Genomic DNA, 27,572 nt, shown 5'->3' with positions numbered 1-27,572 from the left:
CAGGCTATTAAATTCTTTAGCTTTGTTTGATAAAATTTTTAAAATATATACATCTATTAATAAATAATTCAAAACATATAATATTCAAAATTACTTACACTTTTATGTCACATTAAAACACTTTTTAAAAAAAAAAAACAAAATATACCCTCCAAAAAAAAATAAACAAATGAAACCATAATTTTGTAACAAGACCATGTTTTGCCAACACCCATTATTAGATTGAACAACAGTTCCAATCAATTGAATACACAGTCTATGATTAATATGCACACCTAGAAATCTACATTTTTCGCATATTTTTGAAGATATTTTAACAGACAATAAATGAAATTTCACTTCAATGCCAATAGTCGACCAAAAGTTTGAAAATTCCTTTTAGACTCATTCTCGCCTGGAAAATATGATGGGAGCACTGATGGACTCTTGAGCGTCCATTTTTGAAATGTCACTTCACTCGAGTCATTTAGCACAATGCATCTTGGCCTCTGACTTGAAAAAACTCCCCCGAGTACCTCAAATAGGTTAAAATAATTTCAAAGAAAATTATTAAATTGGTCCAATGATTTTAGGTAACTATCAAATTGTTCTTCATGGTTTCAATTTTACCTCTTTCTTTTTCTTTTTTTTTTTCTTTTTTTTTTCTTTTTTTTTGAATGTAAAAACCTTCTTCATTACCGGAACAACATACTCCAAAGGGTTACAAAGACCAGAACCAAATACACAATCCAGAGTATCGAAGGCAATTACAACGCTCGTAGGCGAAACTAAACAAAGCCCAAAGGCTAAGGTAGCGACTAGAGGTAAAGAACCTCTACCCACTAAGTCAGGAAAATCCTAACTTAAAGCAGCTACCGAAAACGGTAGGCTGTGATACAAGATAAGAATATACATCAAATAACCAGAAAGCCCAGGAATACAAGCACCGAAAAAAAACAGCCGGAAAAAACCAGTCTGCTCCGGGAACCCCCCCATCGACAGACGACCTTCATAAGTCCAGATCAGCACCTTACAAAGCCGAAAAAGCAAGTCATAACCAGCACACGCGATGGCAGGAAGGAAGACCCCCGGCCCGTGCTAGTCACGCGCCGAATAGGAGCGAGCTACACGGTCCCGCCGGGTGACCATCATGACCGAAGAGGGCCGAAGACCACAACAGGAAGGTTCTTATAGAATAAAAACCAGCCGAGGTTAATAGATTTAGCTTTGAACAACATCTCCACCGGCAATCCTCCAACACCCGCCTTTCTCCACGAGCCAAAAACCTAAAGTCCTCTGCTTGCACCAACAAAGAAAAAGAAAACAACATCCTCCACCGGTGCTACACTGGGAGGAAGAACTCCAACAGCCCTAAAGGCTTGGAGAAAATAGCCACCACTGGAAAACAAGCCAGGGGGAACAAAAACCCTAGCCCTAACAGCCAAGGGGAACAAAAAAACTAAAACAAAAACAAAGCCGGGAGGAGGAGGTGTGAGGCCTCCCCCCCCGCCGGTAAACAAGATTCACCCTTTCCTCTCTCTCTTTAGAAAACTCTCGGACGTTCTCTCTCTAAGAAAGAGAACCCAACTTCTCCAAGGACCATTTTCAATTTTACTTCATTGATTCATGTGTTTTGCACAATTATCAAATAATTTATTTCATCCATATTATGCTAGGATATTTCAACGATAATATAATCGTGCATGTTCAACCACGTCGTACTCAGTAAAACATCTCTATGCGTGTCTTAACTTGACATGGAACAACATGAAACAAGAGGTCGCTAAATATGAAGAGCAGTGCTCGATCTTTTTATCGAGATATGATACGTTTACAACTTTCGTACAATTCTTATACTACTCTAACAACTTTTTTTAAGATCAACCATTAAATATGTAAGATCTATATGTAATAAAATAAATTCCATAGTTAGTTTGAAAAAAAAAAATGTTAGCGTTGTGCAACAATCATTTATTCTTTCTATCAGCAGATGAAAGCATAACATCAGGGGCTGGTAGGGCCTCTTCGACTGCTTTACGTCCAAAATTAAAATGGGGGAAGTCACTATGAGCTTCATAGTTGGTTTGCCCACCGACCAGGCAGAACGCCGTATAGGTGGTGATTGATAGGCTAACGAGGAGTGCACACTTTATCCCCCATTAAAATTACAGATTTCATACAAAAGCTAGTTGACCTATATATAGAATAAGGATGTTGTCATACTACATGGGACACCGGCCATCATTGTTTTAGATCTAGGCTCTCGATTCACTTCAAGGTCCTAGATGAGGTTGAATAAAGCTATCGTTGGGGACAAAATTAAAATTTAGCATAGTCTAGCTACTACCTGTTGACCAATGGCCAGTCGAAAGAACTATTCATATACCGGAAGATATGATGATGATGTGTATGTGTACTCAACTTCATACGAGGCATTGTACATGTATAAGCATTGCTCACCCTTGTATTGGAATGAAGTAGGTAAAAGACAACTACTTACCCTCGAAGGAGTGATACGACCACTCCTAAAAATTCGCGAGGAGAGGGGTGGTTGACCACTAACCCCCAAAAGTGGTAAGACCGTTTCCTTTAGAGTCTAAAACAGTGTCGGCCACCCTTTTAAATAATGACCAACCACCCTTTCATATAGGGTAAAAATATGGTTGGCCACCACAAGAGGAGTGGTCGACCATCTCATAGGAGAGGCTCGGCCACCCCCTTTCAATTTAAATCATTCGTTTATTTTTTTTAATTAACAGTCTAAATCATATAAATAGCAGGCCCTTACTATTCTTTGAAATTGCAGGAATGTCAATTCAATGTCAACATACCTTACTACCTTGGTATGATTTGCCGCCAAAGCGGAATGCTTCACGCTAATCACTGACCATTCATATGGTTATTTTATTTTATTTTCTCGTCATCTAGATGGAGTAATTAATTTGCTCCACATAATAAGATGCAGATATTAACGAACAGCTTGGAAATTAAGAAGCCGGCCGATAACGACGCTTCCATGCGAAACGCACCAATCATACAATGTGTAATTTAGCTAAGCGACCTCTAATTTAGCCCGTTGACTCCACCTAGGTATTTATTTATTAGTTTTATGAAAGATAGAATTAAATATCTAATTTCTATACTTAATCAATCTCCCACCAATAATGCGTTGAACCCCAAATCTCTTCATTTATAAGAAAGAAAAATAAAAGGAAAACTTAACTTACCACCCATGATATTTAATTATTTTTGTAATCATTCTATTAAATTTTTAAAAATGTCAATTTAGAGTCACAATGTTTCAATTTTTTATAATATCAATCATCCCGTCTAAATTCAACGTTAAATAACTTAAATCATATATGAAAAAGCAAAATTTCCAAAATATTATTCCCTTCTAATTTTTTATTTATTTTTTTGTTTGGAACAATGTGATCCACTGACTTGATTCTTTTTTTAAAAATAATTAATTAATTTTAATTATTAAATCAAGGTATTTTTGTAATTTTATAAACATCTTAGGGGGCACAAGAGGTATTATGTTTGTGATTTAACATTGAATCTGGATAGAATAATTGACATTGCAAAAAATTGAAAGTTGAAGATCATAAATCGACACTTTTTAAACTTTTAGGATATAATTGCAAAATAATGAAAGATCAAAAGTGGTAAGTAAAGTTTTTTCAAAATAAAATTATAGGATGTAATGTTACATTATGGATAATGGATATATATAGAACAATATATTTGTTTATGTTATAAACGAGTAATTTTACATGTACATTAAATATGCTTTAAATATCTATTAAAAAATGAAATGGCTTTTAAAATTATTATTTGATCAAAATCATTATTTGATTAATCACACACCTAATAATAATTTTAAAAATCACATATTTTTTTATGGACCCTTTATACATGAACAATTAAGAATTACTCGTTATAAACCTCTAAAATACAATAAATAGAATCTCAAATCCGGCCCCCTTTGATTGATGAGAGAGGTGCAAAGTTAATTGCCTGAACCAGGAGATGTAAGGACAGCTGACACAAACTCATCAAGAGGGGTCGTTTGTCGCCTCGTGGTATTTCAATATTCAAGCAAAAATTAAAATTTCCCGTTCGTATCATATATATATATTATATATATATATATTCAGCGAAAAGCAAAAAATAGAAAATAAAAGTAAAAGATTCACGGCCTGGTGGCGACAAAGAAGAAGACCCACATTAAGATACATACAGTATGGTCTAGGAGGGTACATTGAACACGTCAAAGTTGACAAGTGGCACCTTGTTCTCACTTCTCTGTCTCTCTAGCTATCCGCGTCTCTCTCGTATGGAAGCTGAGATATCCCCACTTGATTATCATCACGAACACTGCAAGAGCGCTTACACGAGAAAATTACAAGCATGTTCTTCCTGAAAGCAGACCGGACATGATTTCTAAAAGACTTTCCTTTTGAGGTGCTCTTGGTGCACTCCTTGTAGGCTGCCAGAAAAGGGTCTTCATGATCATGCTTTCTAAGACCCTTTAGGGAAGAACTTCTCGAAGGCGGCTGAAAAGTACAAGGAGGGAGAGGGATTTGGAGATCACGGACATAAGTTTTAGCAGCTTCTGAAGGACATGGAGGGGGAGCTAGAGGTAGCTTAAGCACAAAGTCACCTTCTGTAGGGCACTCTTGGTGTGCTAGCTTGGAGACACCGGGCTTGTTTTCCCATGAGAAGGGTATGGCCCCTCGCGAATGAGCACTTGAGCTGCTTGAGTGACTCATCATCATCGATCTAATTAATGTTTTGCAAGAAGGAGCTGGTTTGGTCAGGCTCTTATATATAGAAGCTAAGCCAGAAGGCCTGTGCTGGACTTATTTCGTAAGGCATGAACAGATAAAACGTGAAGATTGGGAGATGGGAATTCACTTTTAAACAAGTTTAAAGGAAACGACAATAAAAGTGGAGAAAATAGACCATAGTGCTTATGGAACCACATCAACATTAGAAAAGTTGGCCAAGAAAACTTAGGAGCTAGGTGACAGATTTTGAAAAGTTGAGTCATGGAAAAGTTGGGTTGATACATGGGCCACGTAAAAATCTTGTGATCGATGGTCGATGTTCGATCAAGGACAGAGTGAGAAAATTGAGATGGTAATTGACTTGGTCCACTATATATATATATATATAATTACAAGTAAGAATATAATTGGGATTGACATGGACATATTACCTACTTTTCATTGCCGCCTTGCTCTTTGTGATTGGATAATTAGTCAGGAGTGTCAAAGACGTGTATCTGAGGTTATATATATTTGCTTTTAATCTAAAATTAAATGGACTAAATTAATAACATCCAACGCGCATGCTAGATATTGTTTTACTTGAAGATTAATTAGGGGTGGCCCCGTGGGGGTAATATCCGATATTTTGCCTCCTGACCCGTTCCCGACTTGTGCGGGTTAGATTCCGACAAGGGCCAACTTGAAGAGATCGAAAGGGATTTTACATTTCCAATCGTGTCGAGTCGGAAGGCAGAAGAGGAAAAAAATAAAATAAAAATTGAACTTTCAGCTTGGCTTCATTCGACCAGTTTTTCTTTTTTCCTTTTTTTTTTTTCAAAAAAATAAAAAAAAATAAAAGAAGGCATTTAAAAAACCGCCAGAGGAGCGTCGTTTTCTACATCAGCCAAACAACTCTATTTTTGAGACACTTTTATAAGCATCACTTTCTCACAATTTCACAAACCCTAGGCAAATCCACCCCATGAGATGGAACCATGAAACAAGCTAGCCCAAGCGATTTCCTTATCCATTTCCTTTTTCGTTATCTTCTTTAAAATAAATAATGTAGAATTTCCTTTATATTTTTGGCTTGTTCATGTATCTCACTCCGAGTTCACAAACAAAATGTACGATTTTAAACTAAATTGCAAAAAAATTATGATTTGGGAGTGCATTTTTAAGAAAAATTGTGATTTAAAAACGTAAAAAAATATGTGTTTACAACCTTAGGCAAAGGGTACGCATGCATTTTTAAAAATGCACAATTTTAAATGTGAAACTGGAATTTTACTAGATGCTTAGATCATTCTCATCCCGCTTTCTATTTTGGGGAAATCCCTAATTTGTGGAGCAAAAATGATAAATGTATCTTTTTGACTCTCCAGCCGGCTTCCTATATATTTTGCTGAAAAATTTGGGAGCATGAACAATAGTGGTGTCACTCCAAAATCTTTAAATAATAATAATTTAAAAGTTTGGCATTCTCTCTGCTCACAATAATAAAGAAATTCTTAAAAAAAATATTTAAATGGCATAATAAAATTAAAGTGGATCCCTAGTTTAAAGATGCATATGTAATTAAGTGCTTTGAAAAAATATGTAACTAAAATAGCAAAATATGATATTTTAGCTAAAATAAGAAGTGCATTTAGGGAGTTACGTTCGATGAAAAAACTCTTAACCGTGCTTTTAAAAATCACTAACTAAAATTACAAATTTTAAGATTGCATGTTCAATATTACATCGATGTTTTTGGCGGCCAATGATATTAGAAATATTTTCATGCATTCCCCATTAAATGTATATTTTTTCCTACCATATATTTTGATTAGTCTACATCATTGTAAAAGTAATTATTTTTCTTAACTACCAGAAATTGCTGATGGTTTGGTAAGAAAATCTTTTTTCTATTCGTCCAAAATAAATAAATCTTTTTTTTTTCTCATCTATCTGTTGAGCGATGAATGTTGCTTTCCTCGTCAACTACTGTTGAATTTTCAGTTTAAGGCAATGATACATATGGACTTGTTTGTCAAGGAACAATACATTACAGTACTGTTCATTTACTTCTTTTTTTTTTTTCTCATTTTTTAATATTTTTCACTACTAATCAACATCAAAACATTCATACTTTTTTCACTTTTTTATATCACATCAATAATTTTTTATTACTACTCAAATAAAAAAATTCACTACAATACAGAACTTTTTCACTTATTTATACAAATTCTTTTTATTTTATATCACATCATTACTTTTTACTAATTTCAAAAATTAACAACCCACTACTCTGTACTGTTCTATTTTGTACATGTTTTTGCCAAACAAGCCCTATATTACAAGTGTACTACAAGTACACAATTCCACATTCAGCATTTCCGTATTCTGCCTGCACCGCTGACTTGGCAGAGGCCGAATGTTGCGAAAATGTCCCCAAACGAAAAAATATATTGGCGGTATTACACTATTTCTTACATTTCCGCCGTTAACAAAGGCGGAGACGGAAAACCTCTTTCCGCATCTCTCTCTTCCACTGCCCCAGGCCTAAAAATTATTGCCGTAAAGATTGAAGTTGATCACCAAGACGCTAAAGACATAATTAATTATCTTCATGTTAACTGCTAATATAGCCATCCTAAAAGGTTTTTAGCTAGTAAACTTAAGTACGTCGACGACAATTGAATAACGTACGGGAATAAGAAGACCAGCTTCTAAAGAGAAAATAAAAAAGAAAGAAAAAAAACCAACAGAAAGAGTAATGCCATCTATCATTTGCATCTTTATAGTACAATTTCTAATTATAATATTGATGTGGCAGTCCAGTTAATTTTTAGATATTTGTTTTTAACAATGATTAATTTAATAGTTAATTGAGATTGTCATATCACCATTATTAAATAATTATGAGATAATATAAAAATTTGTTCTAGCATTACTCTCAAGTTTGAGTCGATTGAGGTATATATTGATACAATTTTAACAATGTTTTTGAGACAAAACTTGAACTGATATCAGTAACAATATTGTTATTCATCGTTAATTTGTTGCGCGCATATAAGTTTATTCTTCACTCAAATGATCAATAGAAACATACACATGAAGGTAATATCAAGCCCTTGTCGATCAAATGGAGCTAGCCACCATTCACTTCCTCTCAATGGATTTAGGAAACCGAGAGATTCTCTCTAGATTATCTTCTATAATAGGGCACGAGTACTTACACGAAAGAGTACTACGAATGAAACTCTTCCTCTTTCCAAACCCAACATCTTTTTCGTTCTTACCAGACAACTTATGCATGGAAGAGCTCCTCGTACACCTTATGTAAGCTGCCAGAAAAGGGTCCTCCTCCGCCTTCGTAAGCCCCATTCTGAAAGAAGTAGTACTACTTCCTCTTGTCGCAGGCTGAGAAACGCATAAATAACGACGAGGGATATTATGCAAATCATCCTCCACATAATTCCTAGGGCTGAACGAGGAAGGAGGAGGAGATAGCTGTAACGTGAAATGCCGGCCAAGAAGGTTTCTAGACGCTTGATCTGTGAGCTTGCAGACCCCAGGCTTGACCTCCCATGAGAAGGGTACGTTCACTTTAGTAAAAACCTCACTCTGGTAAGATTTCCTGGGTTCCATGGTGGCTGCTGATGATTTGCTTTATGCTTTCTAACGGCTAATATAACTGAGGTAGTTAGCTTATAAATTAAAATATGGGAGAAGAGGTGGAATTGAATAATGGGGAAAAGAATACCATCTTCTTACGGGTTTCTACGTCATGAGAAACGTAGAAAACTAGAAAAGTTGCCTAAAAGAAGTTGTTAACGTAGAAAAGCTGCCAAAGAAGTCAAGGGGTTGGCTAATTAAAGCTAGCTAGCTAGCTGATATATACGTCGGACGACTGTGGTTTTGATTGGGAGAAGTATCAGCCGGCTAATGGTTTTGATTGGGAGAAGTAGTATCTATCCAGCGAAGGCATGCCCTGTGATAAAAAAGGGCTTTAATTTTTAATTTTGATAATTATAGACTTGAGTTTTTATCTTGTGACAAATAAGTTCAGTCTTCAAGTTTTTTGTCAATGTCCTGATGGAGGACTTGTCAACTGTTATTTTATTCATGTCAGACTAATAAAAACATGCCATGTGTACGTATTCAAATCCACTTCATCATGTCACATAGACAATAATATTAAAAAGAAAAACAAATTAATAGAAGTGGAAATCCACCATCCACCCCAGAAAGGGAGGCAGTACTGGAGTGTGGCTCCACACCGGCCCACTTTAGCCAGGGTGGAGAGCTCTACTCCCGCACACCTCAATTAGAGTGGAGCCATGACATCCACACATGCGTATGTGCGGGTGAAGATCATCTCCAACATCATCTCTTTGGGGTGTACGGTAAGGAAATGTAAACTATATCATCATGCATGTGTATGTGATATCATTTATGGGAAAGAGTACTGATAAAATATATATACCGGCCTGGATAACTGCTAAAAAAAAAAAAAGAGTATGTCTATACTTGGGTAGTCAAAAAAGCGATGAAAGAAGAAATAAAGAAAAACAAATTAAAGAAATATCTTGGATTTTATAAGGTAGCCTGTACCTTTCGTTTTAATTAAGTCCTGGCTTTATGGCCGGAAAATGAAATCCTTCATCAGCATTTTAAGCAGTTAATTTGTTTCGTTGTAAATCATGCGCATGCTTTTTTATATATGAAAAGGATCCTTCACCAATATTTTAGTTAAGCACCTAACCTAGTTAATAATAACTATTTTTCCAAAAGAGCTCTCGATCACGATCACAATTCACCTGCCGCCGCCCATCGGCATTGATATTTGGCTGTACTTGAGATGATCATGTGCTTGCATGAGGCAATTGGAATAAATTTAAGGTAAATAGGCAAATTGCTTGCAAGCTGAAATTAATTTGAGGTTACCCAACTTTGTTAATTGTATGCATCAGGATTCATGCCTGATCACTCTCGCTCGTTGTTTGGTCTCAGAAAGTGACTTCTGGATTAATATATTAATTAAGGACAACTTCACAATAGAGTATCGATTTATCGGTCGTTTTAACGGAAGGATACTAAATTATCAAAACTGTCGAACCGGAGTATTTATGTATCAAAAACCGTCACTAAAGGGTATTTCGCCTAGTTTCGGCGTCAAAATGTGATGGAACCCGACTCACGCATTACAAAAAACTTGATTTTTAGTCACTTGCAGTTAGCCACGTGTATGAGAGTCATACATATGACTAACTGTTAGCCACGTGCAGTTAGCTACATGGGTTACGCGTAGTGAATCCGATTGTTATTAAATGTACATTTAGCCACGTGACGTTTAGCCACATGCCACCCCAAGTGACTAAATGCAATCTTATTTTCTAAAAAAATGAGGCACTTATAGCCACGTGTAATTAAAGCCATGTGGTTATAATTTTTTATTCTTTTTTTTTTTTCTCCCAATATCGTATATATACGATATTTCCGGCATACATTTAGGCCGGGACCAGCAATCACCCAGTCGCCGGATTCGAACCCATCAAACCAAAAATACAAAAACCCAAAATGGGAAAAACCTAATCACGTACATTAGATTCAATAAACCAAAACAACAACAATCCAGTAGCCGGAAATCAAACAAAAAAAAAAAAACCAATTCGCCGGCCATCAAACCTAAACAACAAAAACCCAAAATCAGATTCAAAATTCGGCCGATCTTCCAATCCCTGCATCACCGAAACATCAAAGGATAAGAGAGAGAGAGAGATCAGCACAAGAGAGAGAGAGAGAGAGAGAGAGAGAGATAGAGAGAGAGAGTACTTGTGGTCGACGGAGATCGGTGGTCGGCGAGCGTGAGTCGGCCGGATCTCCTCCATATCTGAGAGTCGGTCGATCTCGATCTCTACCTCTCGAGCCGTGACCCTTCGGACTCCAGCTCCGTCGTCGACCACGGATCTATCTCAGAATCGCTCCAACTCTCTCCAGCTCTTTCGGTCTCCCTCTTCCATCTCCCTTTCTGTGTGAAGAAAGAACGGTGAGCATGAGAAAAAGGAAAAGAAGGAAGAAAATATAACAAAATGAAAAAGAATAGTTAAAAAAAGGGGGCGGGGGGACTGATAAAAAAAAGGGGATCGAAAAATTGAAAAAAAAGAAAAAAAAATGTAAGAAGGATAGAGATAAAAATGAGGGAAATTAGAAATGGGTTGGAAGGAAGTTTTTTAGCAATTAATGATAATTAGCCACGTGGCCAATAAATAAGTAGCTAAAATTCTAAATCTTAAAATAAATTAAAATAATTTCAATAAATTAGCCATGTGGCAACGTGGTTAATAAATCACATGGCTAAAATTTTAAATATAAATATAAAAAAAGTTTAAATAATTTTAATAAATTAGCCATGTGGCTTATGTGTGGCCAATTGGTCACGTGGCACATAAGCCACATGGCTAAAATTTTAAATATAAATATAAAAAAAATAAAAATAAAATAAAATAATTTTAAAAAATTAGCCATGTGGTTTATGTGCCACGTGGCCAATTGGCAATGTGGACAATAAATCACATGGCTAAAATTTTAAATATAAATATATAAAAAAAAAAATCAAAATAATTTTAATAAATTAGCCATGTGGTTTATGTGCCACGTGGCTAAAATTTCAAACTTAAAAAAATTTGAAAAAAAATTTAATTCGAGAAAATTTTGAGCCACGTGGCTAATTAGCGACTTGGTACAAATCCAAGTGGCTAATTACCTACACAAATCATTTAGCTACGTGGTATATTATTCTCAGAGTAGTGATTCACTACCACCTAAATATACAACTTTTCACCACCTTGTCTATGTGGCAAGGTGGTCCCCCACTACTTTTTGAGTTTTTTTAAAAATAAATTAAAGTGAGGGACCACCTTACCACATAGGCAAGATGGTGAAAAGTTGTATATTTAGGTGACATTGAATCATTATTCATTATTCTCATGGCTAAATCGCCATGTGGCTACAGTAACAGGTATTATAGCCACGCGGCTAAAATCAAAGTTTTTTGTAGTGACATGACAAACACGTGAATTTTTTAACCTCTTCTACCCGTTTTGCCCCTATGCTAAATAAAACTACTCGTTGTCTCTCTCCAACCGGAATCCTCCCTAATCGAACGACAGCAAGTGGGCCGGATACACGTCAGAAGCTAGTCGGAATTGCCATCCTCTCGCTCTCTCCTTATAAATTATCTGTGGCAGATCGAGACAGAAATGGTAGCCTCCTGTTTGCATTTTCATCTAAAACAAAACAAGATGATGACGTCTGCGATGATGCCCTTGTTCATAAGAGCTTGCATGAGGGAGGCCCACTGGATGCCTTCCTTGAAGAGAGGAGAAGGATGGCACGGTCTAGCAACATAGGACTTTCATCAAACAAGCGACGCGCATCACCCATCTTCCCACAATCAGCATACATATTAATCAACGTGTTCTATACATAAACATCCAAATCAAAACACACTTTCAAAACATGATCATGCGTCTGTTTCCCTTCAAATTCCGATAACCAAATAGCGCAGGCTTGAACAAGAATTAGGTAATGTGTAATTATCGGCACCCACAGTCTCATCCAACATCAATTTGTACAAAGATATAGCCTTTCAAGGTGAATTCCTCAATGTGGTTGAAGATTTGGCGGGAGTGATTGATGTGAATGAAGGGTATTTTTTTTTTCTAGGTATGGTATTTACCCAAATGAAGATTGCTTTGCGGCTGTGATTCGGGCATGTTCGAATGCGGACGATATCTCGATCGGGAAGATGACTTTTGGGTTTGTCATAAAGAGTGGATATTTTGAGTCCGATTTGTGTGTTGGGTGTGCATTGATTGATATGCTTGTAAAGGGTAGTGGTGATGTGAAATTAGCGTATAAGGTGTTTGAGAAAATGCCTGAGAAAAATTGCTTAAAATCTTATTCTTCTTCAAATTGCTTAAATCCAGTCTGTTCGTTTCAATTTATTTTTTTTTTTATTTTTTTTTTTCAACAAATTAAAACAAAAGGCAGTAACTGTACCTAATGATCTGCTATTGTTCAAAAAAAAAAAATTATCTGCTGTTGTTGATCGGCTGGCACGCAGATACTGATCGGGACTCAGAGAGATGGGTTGAGGGGCATAATGTGAAGTTTAAAAAACTTAAGAGGTGACCGAGAGAGATGGACAGTGAACGGCCGGTGCTCCACCTCCGGTGAGATCTGATTGCACCATCCGAGTCACCACCACACCCTGAAGATGTGCATTCTCGTCCGAAGAAGAATAAGATATGTCGACAGGAAGAAGGGGCATAATAGGTAGTTCAGCTTAAAAAAAAACACGTGCATCACACGTGATGGGGTTCCATCACATTTTAACATCGAAATTAGACGGAATACCCTTTAGTGACGGTTTTTGATACATGAATATCCCGGTTCGACAGTTTTGATAAATTGGTATCCTTCCGTTAAAACGATCGATAAATCGATACATTTTTGTGAAGTTATCCCTATTAATTAATAATTGTATGGTAGCTTGGTCTTGAAAAAATGTTAAAAGAATAATATTGTATTGACACGAGAGGAACCAAAAACATTACAAAAAGTGTGTAAACAGATTGGATCGTAGCTAGACTGCTAAATAAGTGCATGCGACATCATTATAAATTAAAATAGATGTATTATATATTCACCAATTGCTGCTCGAGAATTGTCTGCAGTATTTGTTTGATAATGATATTTGTCCTTAGAAAGTAAGCTAGATCTTGAACAGTCTACTCACCTTAAATTAACATCTTCTATATATATATATATAAGGTTTTGGTTTTGATGCCTGGTTTTAACACACAAATCAGATCAGTCTTTGTACGATATAAACAATGGCATTGGAGAAAATGCCAATGAAAAGCTAGACTTTAATAGAAGCCTGTTCTGGTGTCCATTGTCCATCGAAAACCTAAATTTATACATATATAACGAATACCCAACAAGTGACCAAAAAAAAAAGAAAAGAGAATGAGAAAGGTGATTAGAACCTCCCATGACTAAACAAATTAGCCTTTATTAGTAAGCTCCTATATATGCTACAAATATAATTGAAATCCTATTAGAGATAGTGAGCTCCTATATATATATATATATATAAATGAGAAAGGTGATTTTCTGGCCAGATCCGGCCGGCCGGCTATTCTGACCAGATCCGGCCAGCCGGCCGGAATATGGCCGTTCTGGCCAGATTCCGGCCAGGTGGCCGAAATACGATCAGTTTGGTCGCCGGAATTGGGTCGACCGGATTTCGACGAAGATGGCTGGATTCTGGCGACATTGACCTGAGGTTGTCGGATTTCGGTGATGGTCGACTGCTTTAATATGAAGGTCGACTGTGTCGTTTAAAATGGGTTGAATGCGTCTGGCGTATTTGATTTACGTTTTTAAAAAGCTTAAATTATTTTCCGAAATTTACAAAGTATTTTTGGTCAAACAGAAATCATTTTTCGGTTGACTATTATTTTCACCCGTACCAAACACCGAAAAATGTTGAAATCATTTTCTAAAAAACATTTTACGCCAAAACAAACGGAGCATTAATCTAAGAATTCTACACGAGAGCATGCTCTTTGTTAACTATGGGTGAAAGAACCAGCTTGATTTCAAAAAAAAAAAAAAGTATAGGTATAGCTATTCATGTTGGTTGTATTAATTAAGATTATGGGTAATTACATTTTCCCCTCATGAACTACGAAAAAATGCGCGATGCCCCCATGAACTACCAACTCGACCAAAAAAGAGCATCCAACTACCACAGTTACATGTTTTGCCCCTCTCTGTTAGCCTAACTCGTGAAAATACTTAAATACCCTCACTTAATTTCAAAAATAACCTAAATGCCCTCAACTTAAAAATAAAAAAAAAATAAAAAATAAAAAAAGAAGAAGGAAAAGGGTACTGCCGGAGGGGGGTGGCTCGCCAGAGGTGGGTTCGGCCACCCCACAACCTGGGGGCCGCGCGACCACCCTAGGTTTTTTTGGGGTGGCTCGCACCTCGCACTCCCACCCCTCTGCCTAAGGAGGTGGCTGTCACCCCCTTTTCTGTCTTTCTTTCTTCTTTTTTTTTTAAAAAAAATATATATATATAGTAGTTTTAATATTTTTTATTAATAAATTTAAATCAAATTAATAAACCAGTTTTTTTTTTTTTTTAATCAATTGAGGGCATTTTTGTATTTTAATCAAAATTAACGTCCAAAATCGGTATATTCCGTCCATATTAACGGGTCTGACTGACAGAATGGGGCAAAATGTGTAAAGTTGGTAGTTTGATACTCCTTTTTGGTCGAGTTGGTAGTTCATGGGGGCATCATGCATTTTTTGGTAGTTCATGGAAAAAATGTAATTACCCCTTAATATTACAAGGTGGTTATTACTTATTAATTGGTTATTGAAGCATTGATGGCCATGGCCCCTTCCACCCCTCCACAAAAAATAATTGATTAAAATTTCTTTTCAGCCTTTAAATTTATTAAAAAATTAATTGAAGTCTTTTTTTTATAATTTTTTTTCTTACTTTGACCACTAAAAAAATTTCAATACAATCCCCGAATCCGGTCCCTTTCAAGTTAAATTCCTTTTTCTTTTTTCTTTTTTCTTTTTTTTAAAAAAAAATAATAATAATAATTAAGGAACCCTTCAAGTTAAATTCCTAATTCTGTGCATTGAAGAATGTTAAAAGTCGTGGATTGCTGTCGTGATTTGATCCTAATCTTGAAATTAAGGAAAAAAATAAAGATTTTTCAAAGTCAATCTTGGACCGGCTGTCATTGGGTGGGTTGGAATTTTAAACTTTTTGATTAGAATTTAAAGTTATTGACTTAACGAAGAAAATGATGCCACATTATTTGAATGACTTACTACCATATTTATTACGTACGTTATATTATTTATATTGTTAAATATAACAATATTAAAGTTTCATTGTTTCGGCATAAAATATTTTATGTAATTTGTATTTTTGAGTATTTGGTGTGACGAAAATAATAATTAAACCGAAAAATATTTTTAGTTTGACCAAAAAAACTCATTTAGTTTCGAAAAATGGCTTGGTGCATTTGGATTCAGAATTATTCTATTCAGATTTTTTCTAAAACCTACCCACCAGCAGAAAAACCCGAATTCCACCCGAATTTAGTCTCAATTCAAGACTACCACTTTGATTTGAGGATTGAGACCCACGCACATGACAAGTTGTCTCCAAAAACACGTGGGTGCCACATTTAATTAATAAAATAATTATAAATTAAATCAACAATTTTTTTTTTTTTTAAAAAAAAAAAAGAAGAAAAGCAAAGGGGTGGCTGTCAACGAAAATGCATTTTGAGGTGGCACACACCACCCACATTGCCTAGGGGTGGCACACCTTTGCTTTCTTTTTTTTTAAAAAAAAAATAATAATAATAATAATTTTAATTATGTTTTTTTCTTAAAAAAAGTTTTATTTATTTTTTTTAATTAAACAATCAATATATAATAAATCATTATTCCACACAACTTTTCACAATACCAAACATTATACACAACTTTTCAAACCTCCAATAATTTCCTACCATTAAAAAATAATATTTTTCAATCTCAAAAATTCAACACCCAAACACACCATTATGTATTTAAATTTCGTAGACCATTTTTCAAGTTTGAAGTTCTCATTCTCACGGTGCCGGAGGTTGCAGAAAGTCACCGATTATTGTCCGCAGTTGCTCACTTTTCTTACGAGCCAAACACCGAAAACATTTTTAACTGAAAAATAATTTGAATGAAAATAACACTTTACATCGAAACGAAACAATCAGAACATAAACCCTGACAATGAAATAGCTTCTTCGGACAAGATTATAATAACATCCTATAACTATTCCTTCAAACTACTTTCTTTTTTTCTTTTTTTATTTCTTTTTTTTTTTTGTAAATGTGTAATAAATCATTTCAGAGCGCGATTTAGAAATAGTCCCTCATTTTTTAATTTTCAACATTAACACCTTAACTTTTTCGCGATTTTAAATCGACTCCTTTCGTCCAATTTCACTGATTCTGTTAGTGTCACGTCACCTTAAGATATTATTTTTTGTAATCATTTTATTTAATAAGATTTTTTTTTTTTTTTTTAAAAAAAAAAAGAAGAAAAAAAGAAAAAAGAAAGGAAGGGTTTGGGGTGGTGGCAACCACCCCCATGGGCCAGGCTGCCGAAAATCCCCAACATGTCTAGAATTCTTCGGAGAGAAATCATGTCTAGAATTCTTCAGAGAGAAATCCCCAACATTATCGTATGGCCGAATGAAACTGATTCAAATTTTATGTCTTTCTTTTTGAATCTATTACTTATGTGCCCTTTGAAATTTGAATGCGTCTTTTGCTGGGTTTTGTGTCTTTGTTCTCGGAGTAGTAGGAGTTGTCGTTGTATTTGCTTTAACAGTGGAACTTCCAATTGGACGAGAGGGTGGTTTGAGTTGAAGAAGTTGTTTGTTTGTTTGTTATTCCATTTGATATGAAGAATACTTGATCTGTAAAAAGGAAAATGAAGCAAAAGGGAGCAATGAACAATTTGCTGGAAAGAGCATATGGTAGCCATGGTGTTTGAGAAAATGACGCAATGAACAATTCCACTATACTCGTCTCCTGAAATTGCAGGCCTGCCCTAAGCCCCTCCTCGTGCGAATGGATTCTCCAATCATCTCCGTGTTGGTACAATTTATTGTATAATGTGAATCTGCACGTTCTTTTGATATTTTTCACGCTTCTCAATAATTATGCAAAATGACCAAACCTAAGGGACCCTTCCGAGGGTCTTCTCCGATGCCTAAATTAGCTTATGTGAGAAAATAATACTCTGTGCATAAAAAATTTAGTCTTAGTTTATACCTGGGGTATGGGCCTATTTAGAAGCAAATAGGTAGAGTCAAACCTGAATTATGATTCCTGCTCCTTGTTAATCTAGAACTACTGTCAGAGTTCTAATTGGACTTTGATCATTTATTAGACTTCTTATCTGATCTCTTATTGGACCATGAGTCCTATCCCAATTCCATCAGAAATATGACTACTGATCAAACTATACTTTGACTAATTAGAGTCCTATCCCAATTCTCTTGGGGATAGGATCACGTATTGATCAAATTATGACTGCTTACTTCAATTCAACTTAGAGTAGAGTCCTAATCCGAATTTACTGAGATAACTGATACCTGATTTATCTAGAGTAGTTGCTAAATGTCTATCTCCTCATTGGATCGGGTTGAGTGGAATTTATCCCCAACAGTTACCCCCAATTCCCTTATCTGAAGCTTGGTTGAATAATAAGAATTCTATGTCTAAGGAAACCCGAGCTTTGTCTCATTCTGAAAACCTGCTAACCTGCAAAACTTGAGGGTTAAATCCGACTCCCATTACCTTCTTGTTTTTCCTTAGGGTTTTCTCCATATCTCCTAGAATGGCTAATTCCTAAAAACCTGCAAAACCCGAGGGTTAAATTCGACCCCCTGGCTCTCTTTCTTTCTTTCTCTCGGCAATGACTGATCCGAGATGCTTTCTTTTTGCTCTTGGCTATGACTGATCCGAGAATTTTCTTCTTACTCTTGGCTATGACTGATTCGAGAGTTTTGTTCTTCCTCTCGGCTAGGACTGATCCGAGAGGTTTCTTCTTGCTCTCGGCTAGGACTGATCCGAGAGGCTTTGCCTACAAAAGAAGCGACATCAATGGGTTCCCGATCACTCCAATGCTTAAGTTAGCTCTATTCTTTTATTCTGAAAATACTTATTCCCAAAATCTGGAGAATTTTCAGTCTTTTATTATAACTAGTATGAGTTAAAAATAAAAGTCTAGTTCTTTGCAAACATAAATGCTAAAAATAAAAGTCTAGCCTGAAATTCTAGAGAGTCCTCTCTACATGATTACTGGCATATTCTGTTGTTGCCTCGGCTCTCTCCGCCGTGGGCTTTTGCTTCCTCGGTCCTCTCTTCTTTCTATGTCATCCCAACGATCATTCTCCTGATCCCTTTCTTCTAGTTGAGGACGGTCTCAAGGATAATAATCTCGTGGCTGATAGTCCCGATGATTTCGGGGCCTGTTATTTACTGAATGGTTTCGTTGCTCTCCCAAAAATCGAACCAGATTGCCATTCTTTATGAATTCTTCTATTAACAACCTTAGGGTTACGCACCCCTCGGTGTAATTACGTGTTTGTTTATGAAAATCACAATACTTGCCTGCATTCCTGTAAGGAGGATTACCTGGTATCTTTTGTGGTTCCCGAAACACTGGATCTCTTTTGATCTCCATAAGGACTTCTAATATCTCGGTATTGAGAGGAGTAAAGTTGTAATCTTTGATCTTTTTTACTGGCTTTTGCTCTTCCCTATCAGATTTTCTGAACTCTTTCCTTTTCTTTTTCGGGGTAGCCTAGAACTAGACATAGCCTTTAGCGTCTCTTCCTAATTGATGAATTCTTCTACCTTATCCATTATGCCCTGCAAGGTACTCGGTTGCTTCTGGACCAACTTCTTCATCAAAGGCTCATCAGGTGAAATTCCCTGATAAATGGCAGCAAAGGTTATATCATCGGTCAAATCTTCGACCGTAACCTTCTCTCGGTTGAACCGGGCCATAAAATCCTTAATACTCTCGTTGCTTTGCTGGTGCAACGTTAACAAATATCCCGATGGCTTCTTCCTTGTCCTAAAAGCCAAGAACTTCGTTAGGAACATCTTGGACAATTCCTTGAATTTATCAACATAATCTGGGGGCAACTTCATGAAACAGTCCCGAGCATTCCCCGAAAGAGTAAGGGGGAAGGCTCGGCATGCTACTTCATTGGATGTCCTATGAAGGTCTAGATGAGCTCGAAAATTCTCTAAGTGATATAGAGGATTCCCGTATTCAGCATAACTTCAAATTTGAGGTACCTTGAACTTCTCGGGTAGCCAATAGTCTGCTACTCGCCTGGTGAAGGGTGAGTCTATACCCGTTAGGAGCTTGTCCACCACTGCAGATTTGCTTTTGTCCTTCCTTTCCATCTCCATGTACGTGCACCTTCTCTTCAGCTAGGCCAAAACTCTGCTCGAATCTCCATTAAGGTCGGGCCTTCTGTTCCTTAATTCCCGAGGATTGACTTCCCGAAAGTTATCTTCTTGGTGATCATCCTCTCGACGACCGTGGCCGTCGGTATGGCTGTTGCATTCTTCTTCGTGCTCATCCCTTATCATCTCGGGATGGGGCTGTCCCAACCTCCTTTGCAACAATTCGGCATTCCGCCGTGTTAAGGATTCGATCTGGGCTTCCAACACTGCTATGCGATTTTGATCTTCACCGCCCGGGGGAGGGAACAGTGGAGGCTGTGGATTGTTTTGAATAATTGGCAAGGATTTGGACTATGGGCTCTTGGTTGATCTGGCTTTCGAAACATGTGTTCATCAGTATGCTGGATCTTCTTTTTCTTTTATGAGGAACGAATAATCATTTCCCACAGACAATGCCAAACTGTTGGTACAGTTTCTGGTATAGTGTGAATCTGCACGTTCTTCTGATGTTCTTCACGCTTTTCAAAAATTCTGCAAAATGAGCAAACCTGAGGGACCCTTCCAGGGGTCGTCTCCGATGCCTGAATTAGCTTATGTGAGAAAATAATACTTTGTGCATAAAAAATGTAGTCTTAGTTTATACTTGGGATATGGGTCTATTTATAGGCAAAGAGATAGAGTCAAACCTGAATTAGGATTCCTGCTCGTTGAACCAGAATTGCTGTCAGAGTTCTAATTAGACTTTGATCATTTATTAGACTTCTTATCTGATCTCTTATTGGACCATGGGTCCTATCCCAATTCCACCAGGAATATGACTACTGATCAAACTATAGTTGGACTAATTAGAGTCCTATCCCAATTCTCTTGGGGATAGGATCACATACTGATCGGATTATGACTGTTTACTTCAATTCAATTTGGAGTAGAGTCCTAGTTCAAATTTACTGAGATAACCGATACCTGATTTATCTAGAGTAGTTGCTAAATGTCTATCTCCTCCTTGGATCGGGTTGAGTGGAATTTATTCCCAACACTCTAGCAGGATAGTTCCAGTTCTATAGCAATTGGGTCGTCTTTGAATGTTGACAATATCAACAATCCCATCCCTTCTCGCCCTTCTGCTTACCCACCTTTGGATTATCTCTTGAGCAATGTTCAATTGTCTGATAATCACCCTGTTGTCCCTGCATCGCCCTTGGCACCTTCTGTGCCATCATTGACGAGTGCCCTTCCTAGTGCAAGGTATGATAGACAGGGAGAATTTTATGGCTATCCTAATGACTTGATTTCGAGTGCTTCGGAGGGGTCTAATTGATTCATCTGGACAATTTGATTATGGTCACTCGAGCTCATTCAATGGGTCACAACATAGTCAGAACTTGCCACATCATGCACATAACCTGGTCCCACGTCATAACTGCACGCAACATCCCACTACCCACATCTAGAGTCAACTTCACCTGAACTTGCAGATTGTGCCACATCATGCACATAACCTGAATTGACAAGGGCAATTCACTAGGGAACCAATTGTTAGCAAGAAGTAATTGTGCAAGAGATTTTGCTTCTCTGATATTGGATGAGAGGGGACCTTCAAAATCATTCATAGCAGAAGCAGTTTAACCATTTTGCCACTCTTGCACATGTCAGGCGGTATAGGATGGCACAGATCGAGCTCTAAAGGGCTTAGAACAATGCTTACATACGATTGTGAAACGGTCCGGCCTTATTGGCATATAGAGGCACCGGGTCTCCTTCCTTGTACCAGTGATCCGATGCATTTGACCTCACTTGATCGGCACCTAGGCTACCCAGCAACACCACCAGTGAGATGAACACCGACGCCATAGGCTTTTGTAAGAATGCAAAATCTATTTTCCTCCGATTTCTCATTAACCAAACGGATCGTAAAGAAAACAGAAACGTAAAAAGCCAAAGACATTCTCTGGGGAATAACGGAGGTTAGAATAGTGCACCTCAACAACGGAGGAAAATGCAGGTCTGTAAGAGTGACATTCTCCGAGGAATAAGCCACCCCCTCGGCAGCCATCCCCAACCATTTCTTTTCTTTTATTTTTCTTTTTTTTTTTAAAGAAAATTCATTTTTTTTAAAAAAAAAAAAATATTTTAAGGTGATGTGGCATTAACGAATTAGCGAAATTGGACGGAAGGAGTCAATTCAAAATCACAAAAAAAGTTAAGGAGTTAATGTTGAAAATTAAAAAGTGAGGGACCATTTTCAAATCGCGTTCCGAATCAGGAATTTATTATACATTTACCTTTTTTTTATTAAAAAAAAAAAAAAACCTTTTCCTTCAAACTAAGTCGGCCGAGATAACTAACTACCTCGAAGTTCAGGCCCAGATAGATCTGGCCCGGGCCTAGTCCAAGTCTCTTACAGTCCGGGTCGGGCTCAGCAAGTTCAGCTATTCATGTGCCGCTAGGGTTTCGATATCAACCGCTTATAACATTTTCTTTATAAACAAACGAGGCCTTTCCAAGTTCATAGCCTACAAGCAAAGCCTCTGCGCCGCGCTTCAAAGAATTGGTTCTTCCTCTTCCTCCTCTCTTATCCAGTTCTTCTATGAATTTCGAAGGCTTTGAAAGCTTTCGTTTTTTTTTTTTGTTATATGCAAATACATGGGGTTGGTTGCGATGATTATAAAAATTCCTCGTACTGAATGCTTCATGGCATGACAGACACGTTTACACCCATAGAATATGAGCACCATCCCATTTCATTTACATTCAGCTTATTACGTAATTAGTTCATTTCGCTCACATATTATTGGATTCTGAACAGTTTCTTGATGGTTCTGTTTGAAATTTTGTTCTGTAAATTTGGAAAACCAATTATATATTTGGAAGAGAAGCGAAACTCTTTCAATTCCCTGCCTAATGTGGTGTTCTTGTTCTTCTTTATGTTTAGGAGTTGGCTTTGATATTCACAGGGCATTTTCCTATTATTCCTTTGTGCTCAGCCAACTCCTTATATTCATCTGGGTGGTGTTTAAAGCCCTGATTTTTGACTAAATAATTCTACAAGTCAGGGTTACGCATGCCTCCATATTCCTTCAATGTTTGTGCAACGTATGATTAATACTGATTTCAGTCCTTACTGTTTACTGTTTACTGCTTGCTTTTTGTGTGTGTGGATTTTCTTTATTGAATGTTGTCTTATTATAGTTAAACTAATTACTGGTTACTGGTTATTGGTTCATTGATAATAGACTCGGACTTCAATAGCTTTTTGATCTAAATTTGAGTAATGTATTACAATTGCATGAAAATTCATATGTTCTTCTTTTCCTTCTTGAATATGATATGAGATTTTTGTGGTTTGAAGAATCAATTAGTCAATATATGGCTTTCAATTTAAGAAAGACTCGGGTGCTTTTAGGAGATCAAGAACTATAATTAATATTTCAATTTAATTGTGGTTTGTGGTTTGTGTTAATGGTTTCTGCTCAAGGAGAGCCCTTCCTGGTGGGGTTTGTATGTGCTCTACAAATATTTTGGGAATGAGACCTATTCTGTCTACTTTTGTTCAACTCTTTTCTAAATCTACCATTTGATCCGTATAGGTATTGAATTTTTGAAAAAAAAGGATGGAATTGAATGGCAGTTTCAATGGTCCTTTTTTTTTAAAAAAAAAAACTGTGGATGGAATTGGACGGGAGAAGAACAGGAAAAGGAGAAATAAGATTTTGTGAATATATTAAAATTTGTGTGTGTCTATCATTAAAATTTTTCTTAGAAATTATGAAATGATTTGTTAATTTAATCATCATTTGAATATCTTTATCATGAAAGAAAATTGTATTGAAAGTAATACAATGAAAAGATAAAGCTTGTTTGGTAACATTTTAAAATGTTATTTTCGTTTGTTAAATATTAATTATCCAAACAAATTGGTCTTCTCCTAAATCAATTCCCAATATAAATGTAAAATATAATGATGGTTGTATTATTGCAAGTAAAATTTGACAAAATAATAATACTCATTACTAAGAAACTACTAAATAAGAGATGCTTCAGTCCTAGAATTTGAAGCTTGAGCTTGAGGCTCAAACAATAGAAGCAACTTGAGTTAAATGAAAAAACTAGTAAGTAATAAAAGATCTCGAGCTAAATGAATAAAAGTTTCAATTAATTTATAAACAATTAAACATTTACCTTGCTTAGCTTTCCACAAATTCCTCGAACTCCCAAAAGAAAAAAAACCAAAACATAATATTTTTCTATTTTCTCTTTCGCAAAACATGCATGTGATAGATTCTTATATCTGGATTATGGAGATGACCAAGGAAGCTTGGAATATGATTGTCTTCAAAACAATTGGAACTTAGGTCCAAATAGTGAAGATGCTTCAATCCCGGCAGAGAATTGCTTACCGACCCGCCCAACCGTAACCGTTTAAAACCTTCATATGCAGCAGCATTGAGATCATATCGATTTTCTTTATATGCAGCATTGATATCATATGGATTTCTAAGATTTAGGTGGATGGCATGCCTAGTTATGTTTTCACGGCCAATTCCTTTCCAAATACAACACTCCTCGCCAATTCCTTGCTTTGAAGGTTAGAAGGGCTTCTCTTTCTCTTTTCCTGCAAAGAACGTTTCGATTTCCATGAAAGATAAGAGGACCACTAGGGAACTGGTCTTCTTGTCCATAATCGTTCCCATATATAGCACAATGAGGAAGGAAATATTGCAAATACGAGTTGTCTCAGAAGGTGAGAGCAAGTTCATATATAAAACATATATGAGACCCCTTAAGAAACTGAATAGAGGATTCCTCTTAATATGACCGACAAAGATTAAGGTTCTTCAAGTCAATGTCCCGATGCCAAATAGGAAGACAACCCAAGACTTTTGAGTCCATGCTTCACCAAAAATATCAATTGCTGGCAGCCTCTGTTCAAGTCTTTGGAGTCCAACTGTCCAAGGTCCTAATTTCTAACCGAGTGACCCACCACATTATGGGTTCAATTTCTTAGCTTTTTGTCCAAGAAGAGAGGATTGTGCCATTTTTTAGCCTATTTTGGACCTGCTGATTCTTGTTGTAGATAGTTTGGATCACTGATAATGCAATTCCTTGGTGGATGATGTTCTCTAAGCCTATTGTGTTTCCTTTGGTTAAGCCTATTGTGTTTCCTTTGGTTATGAGATGTGTCTGATATCACTCTCTTGCCTATCTCTTATTTTTTGCAAATTTACTATTAAATATGTGAAACCTCATATGTGGTCTAACTTATTCAATGATGGATTTGCACATCTCTTATCCAGAGATAAACTAGAAATATACAAAGAGAATAAAACCAAACATTACAATAAAACCAATTCTATGAAATTATATGAATTGAACTAAATGAAAGATTGATACAAATGGATGATGGAAATGGATAAGGAATGTAAAAGATGAACGCTGGTCTATCGAATATAGGCATTAGAGGTGCTTGGCCTCCTAGAGTATTTCGAGGTGTTCAACGTCTATTTACAAAAGTAAACTGATTACCAAATTAAGTGCCTAATACATCTCTTGGGTCTTAGTTTATAAATACCCTTACAACTTCTAATCAAAACCATCCAGTTGGGCTACATAACCCATGGATCCTAACAACTATAATACGGATAGATCTATTACAACCCAAGGGTCATGATAGGAACCCAAGGTTGGGTAGTGACGTGAGATGAAATTTGATAGCTCTTTTCGGGTAGGAGAGATCACAATTCTTCACTTAGGGTAGAAGAACACCACAATACTCCACTTAAGGTAGGAATCACCGTAAACACAAGGTATTTGATTAAATCTTTTTTTATTTCACATAATAACCTCTTGACTTTATAAATAGAAGAACACTTCTACTGGGCGTGAACAACCTATTGACTGATAAACATAAGCAATAACACTTCTACTAACTTAACAACTCTTAAGATAAATCAACTGGAAAGATAAAGATATGAGATAAACCAACTAGAAAGATAAAGCTAATATCTCATCACACTAATGAGATGGAGATCAACTTGAACTAATCCAAGTACTAGGATTGGAAGAGGACTCCGATCAGGTCAACCTACCAAGGCCAAAGCCCAGTAACCTAATATACCCATAGGACTGGATTAATTGAAACTCGGTTGTAGAGTTTAAGGCAAAAGAGCAACAAAAATTCACGTAGCCTTGTTGGCACAAGTCATAAATGAAAAAGTAGCTGGTGTAGATATTGTTGCAATTTTAAGCTGAACCGAACGTAATTGACTAAGCTAACAACTAGAACCCTTGTTGGCGCAGTCATAAAATGAAAAAGTAGCTGGAGTAGATACTGTTGCAGTTTTCAATTGAACCGAACGTATTTGACTAAGCTAACAACTAGAACCAAAATTCTCATACTTTACGGATATTAGAAATGCAACTATTAGAACCCTGCTTACGATCTGGATCTCACCATCTATTCAATTATTTTAGTTGAATATGTTACGTTTTGTGTTGGTAAATTTAGTGTCAAAACTAGTATGATTGTAAGTCTAAGTTTGTGTTAGTATAGTAACCGTAGGCTGCTCACTAGGAGGAGGATTTGTAATAGGAGGAGGAGGTTAGAGTGTTTGATGGGGTCGGATATGGTGAGATTACTCCAACAGTCAAGTCAATCTAGTGATGTAGGAAAGGAATTTGGGAGAATAATAGTATGATTAATTAGGTATGCTTTTAAGGTTCACCTTGGCTCTTTATAAAGATCGACGGCTCCCTCCTAGGGTTTGAGGGATTCCTGCTAAGAGTTTGTTATCTAATGTGGAGATTCCCTCCCTCAATCTGTTAGGAGAGGCAGCATGGTTTGGACGTTTGGTTAGCTAAGCTAGCGGAGGGGAAATCGTCTTTTTAATGGCATCCCTTTGGTGAAGGTGTACTTGAATCATAGGAGCTAGCTGAGCTTATGGGTCATCAAATTGTTAGGACGTTGAACCTTCAATAGCTTGTGATCCTTTGTATTGCTAGAGGTCAGTTAGGCTTTCCGATAGACGGCCCCTCCAAGGGCTCGTTGGTATCTAAGCCCTACAGTTAGGGTGTTAAGTTGGTTTTGGAGTTGAGAGTTAGTTTGAACATAGTATTAATTAAAGTAGATCCGAGATACTCTAATGAAACTCTATCACATGTTGTTAGAACACTACTGCTAAGAAAACTGCGAAACCCTATCACGAGTTCAAACGCATCATTAAGTTGTTAAAACGCCGCGTCAATAAACCTCTAGCATTCTCAATGTCTATTTAAAGACTTTAATGCATGATTTTCAGTGAGACTTGATGGCTTTGTTTTGTGTGCTAAGAAAGACCTATAGCATCTTTATACTTCCAATTTATAATCTCAATTTTGTTAAACCACACCAAATTTTAGAAAAACCTTCAATCAACGCACTTACGGGATTGCAATAGAAGACTTGATTGAGGAAACAAACGAATAGTTGGTTTGGTACAAGGGATGTACCCATTACAATAGTTTTGTAAGCCTGAGATACTTATAATTTAATTCTTCTATAGGAGACGAGTCTTATAAGGTTAGCTAACCCATAGTGGTTTTTCTACTAACTGTTTTACTTCGAAAAGTTCTTCAAGTGATTTGATTTCATCACCAAATTGCTTTGCTTATTTTGTGGTTCCTATAATTTTAACTGATTGAATTTTATGAAAAACACAGATTCACCACTTCTAGGTGTTGATTGGGGTCGACTAGGAAATTTCAAAACAGATTT

The 27,572-nt window shown here is 36.5% G+C and overlaps 1 non-coding gene across 1 annotated transcript; it reads left to right on the top strand.

Moving 5' to 3' along the window:
• Nucleotides 1-22,471: 22,471 nt before the first annotated feature.
• Nucleotides 22,472-22,555, top strand: LOC133872134 (small nucleolar RNA snoR8a). Its single transcript, XR_009900978.1, has one exon. It is a non-coding gene; the product is annotated as a small nucleolar RNA snoR8a (small nucleolar RNA).
• The last annotated feature ends 5,017 nt before the right edge of the window (nucleotides 22,556-27,572 follow it).

This window comes from Alnus glutinosa, chromosome 6, assembly GCF_958979055.1.
Source record: "Alnus glutinosa chromosome 6, dhAlnGlut1.1, whole genome shotgun sequence".
Classification (NCBI taxonomy): domain Eukaryota; kingdom Viridiplantae; phylum Streptophyta; class Magnoliopsida; order Fagales; family Betulaceae; genus Alnus; species Alnus glutinosa.
The sequence above is the reverse complement of the archived record's forward strand: the minus strand, read 5'-3'. Positions and strand labels throughout refer to the sequence as shown.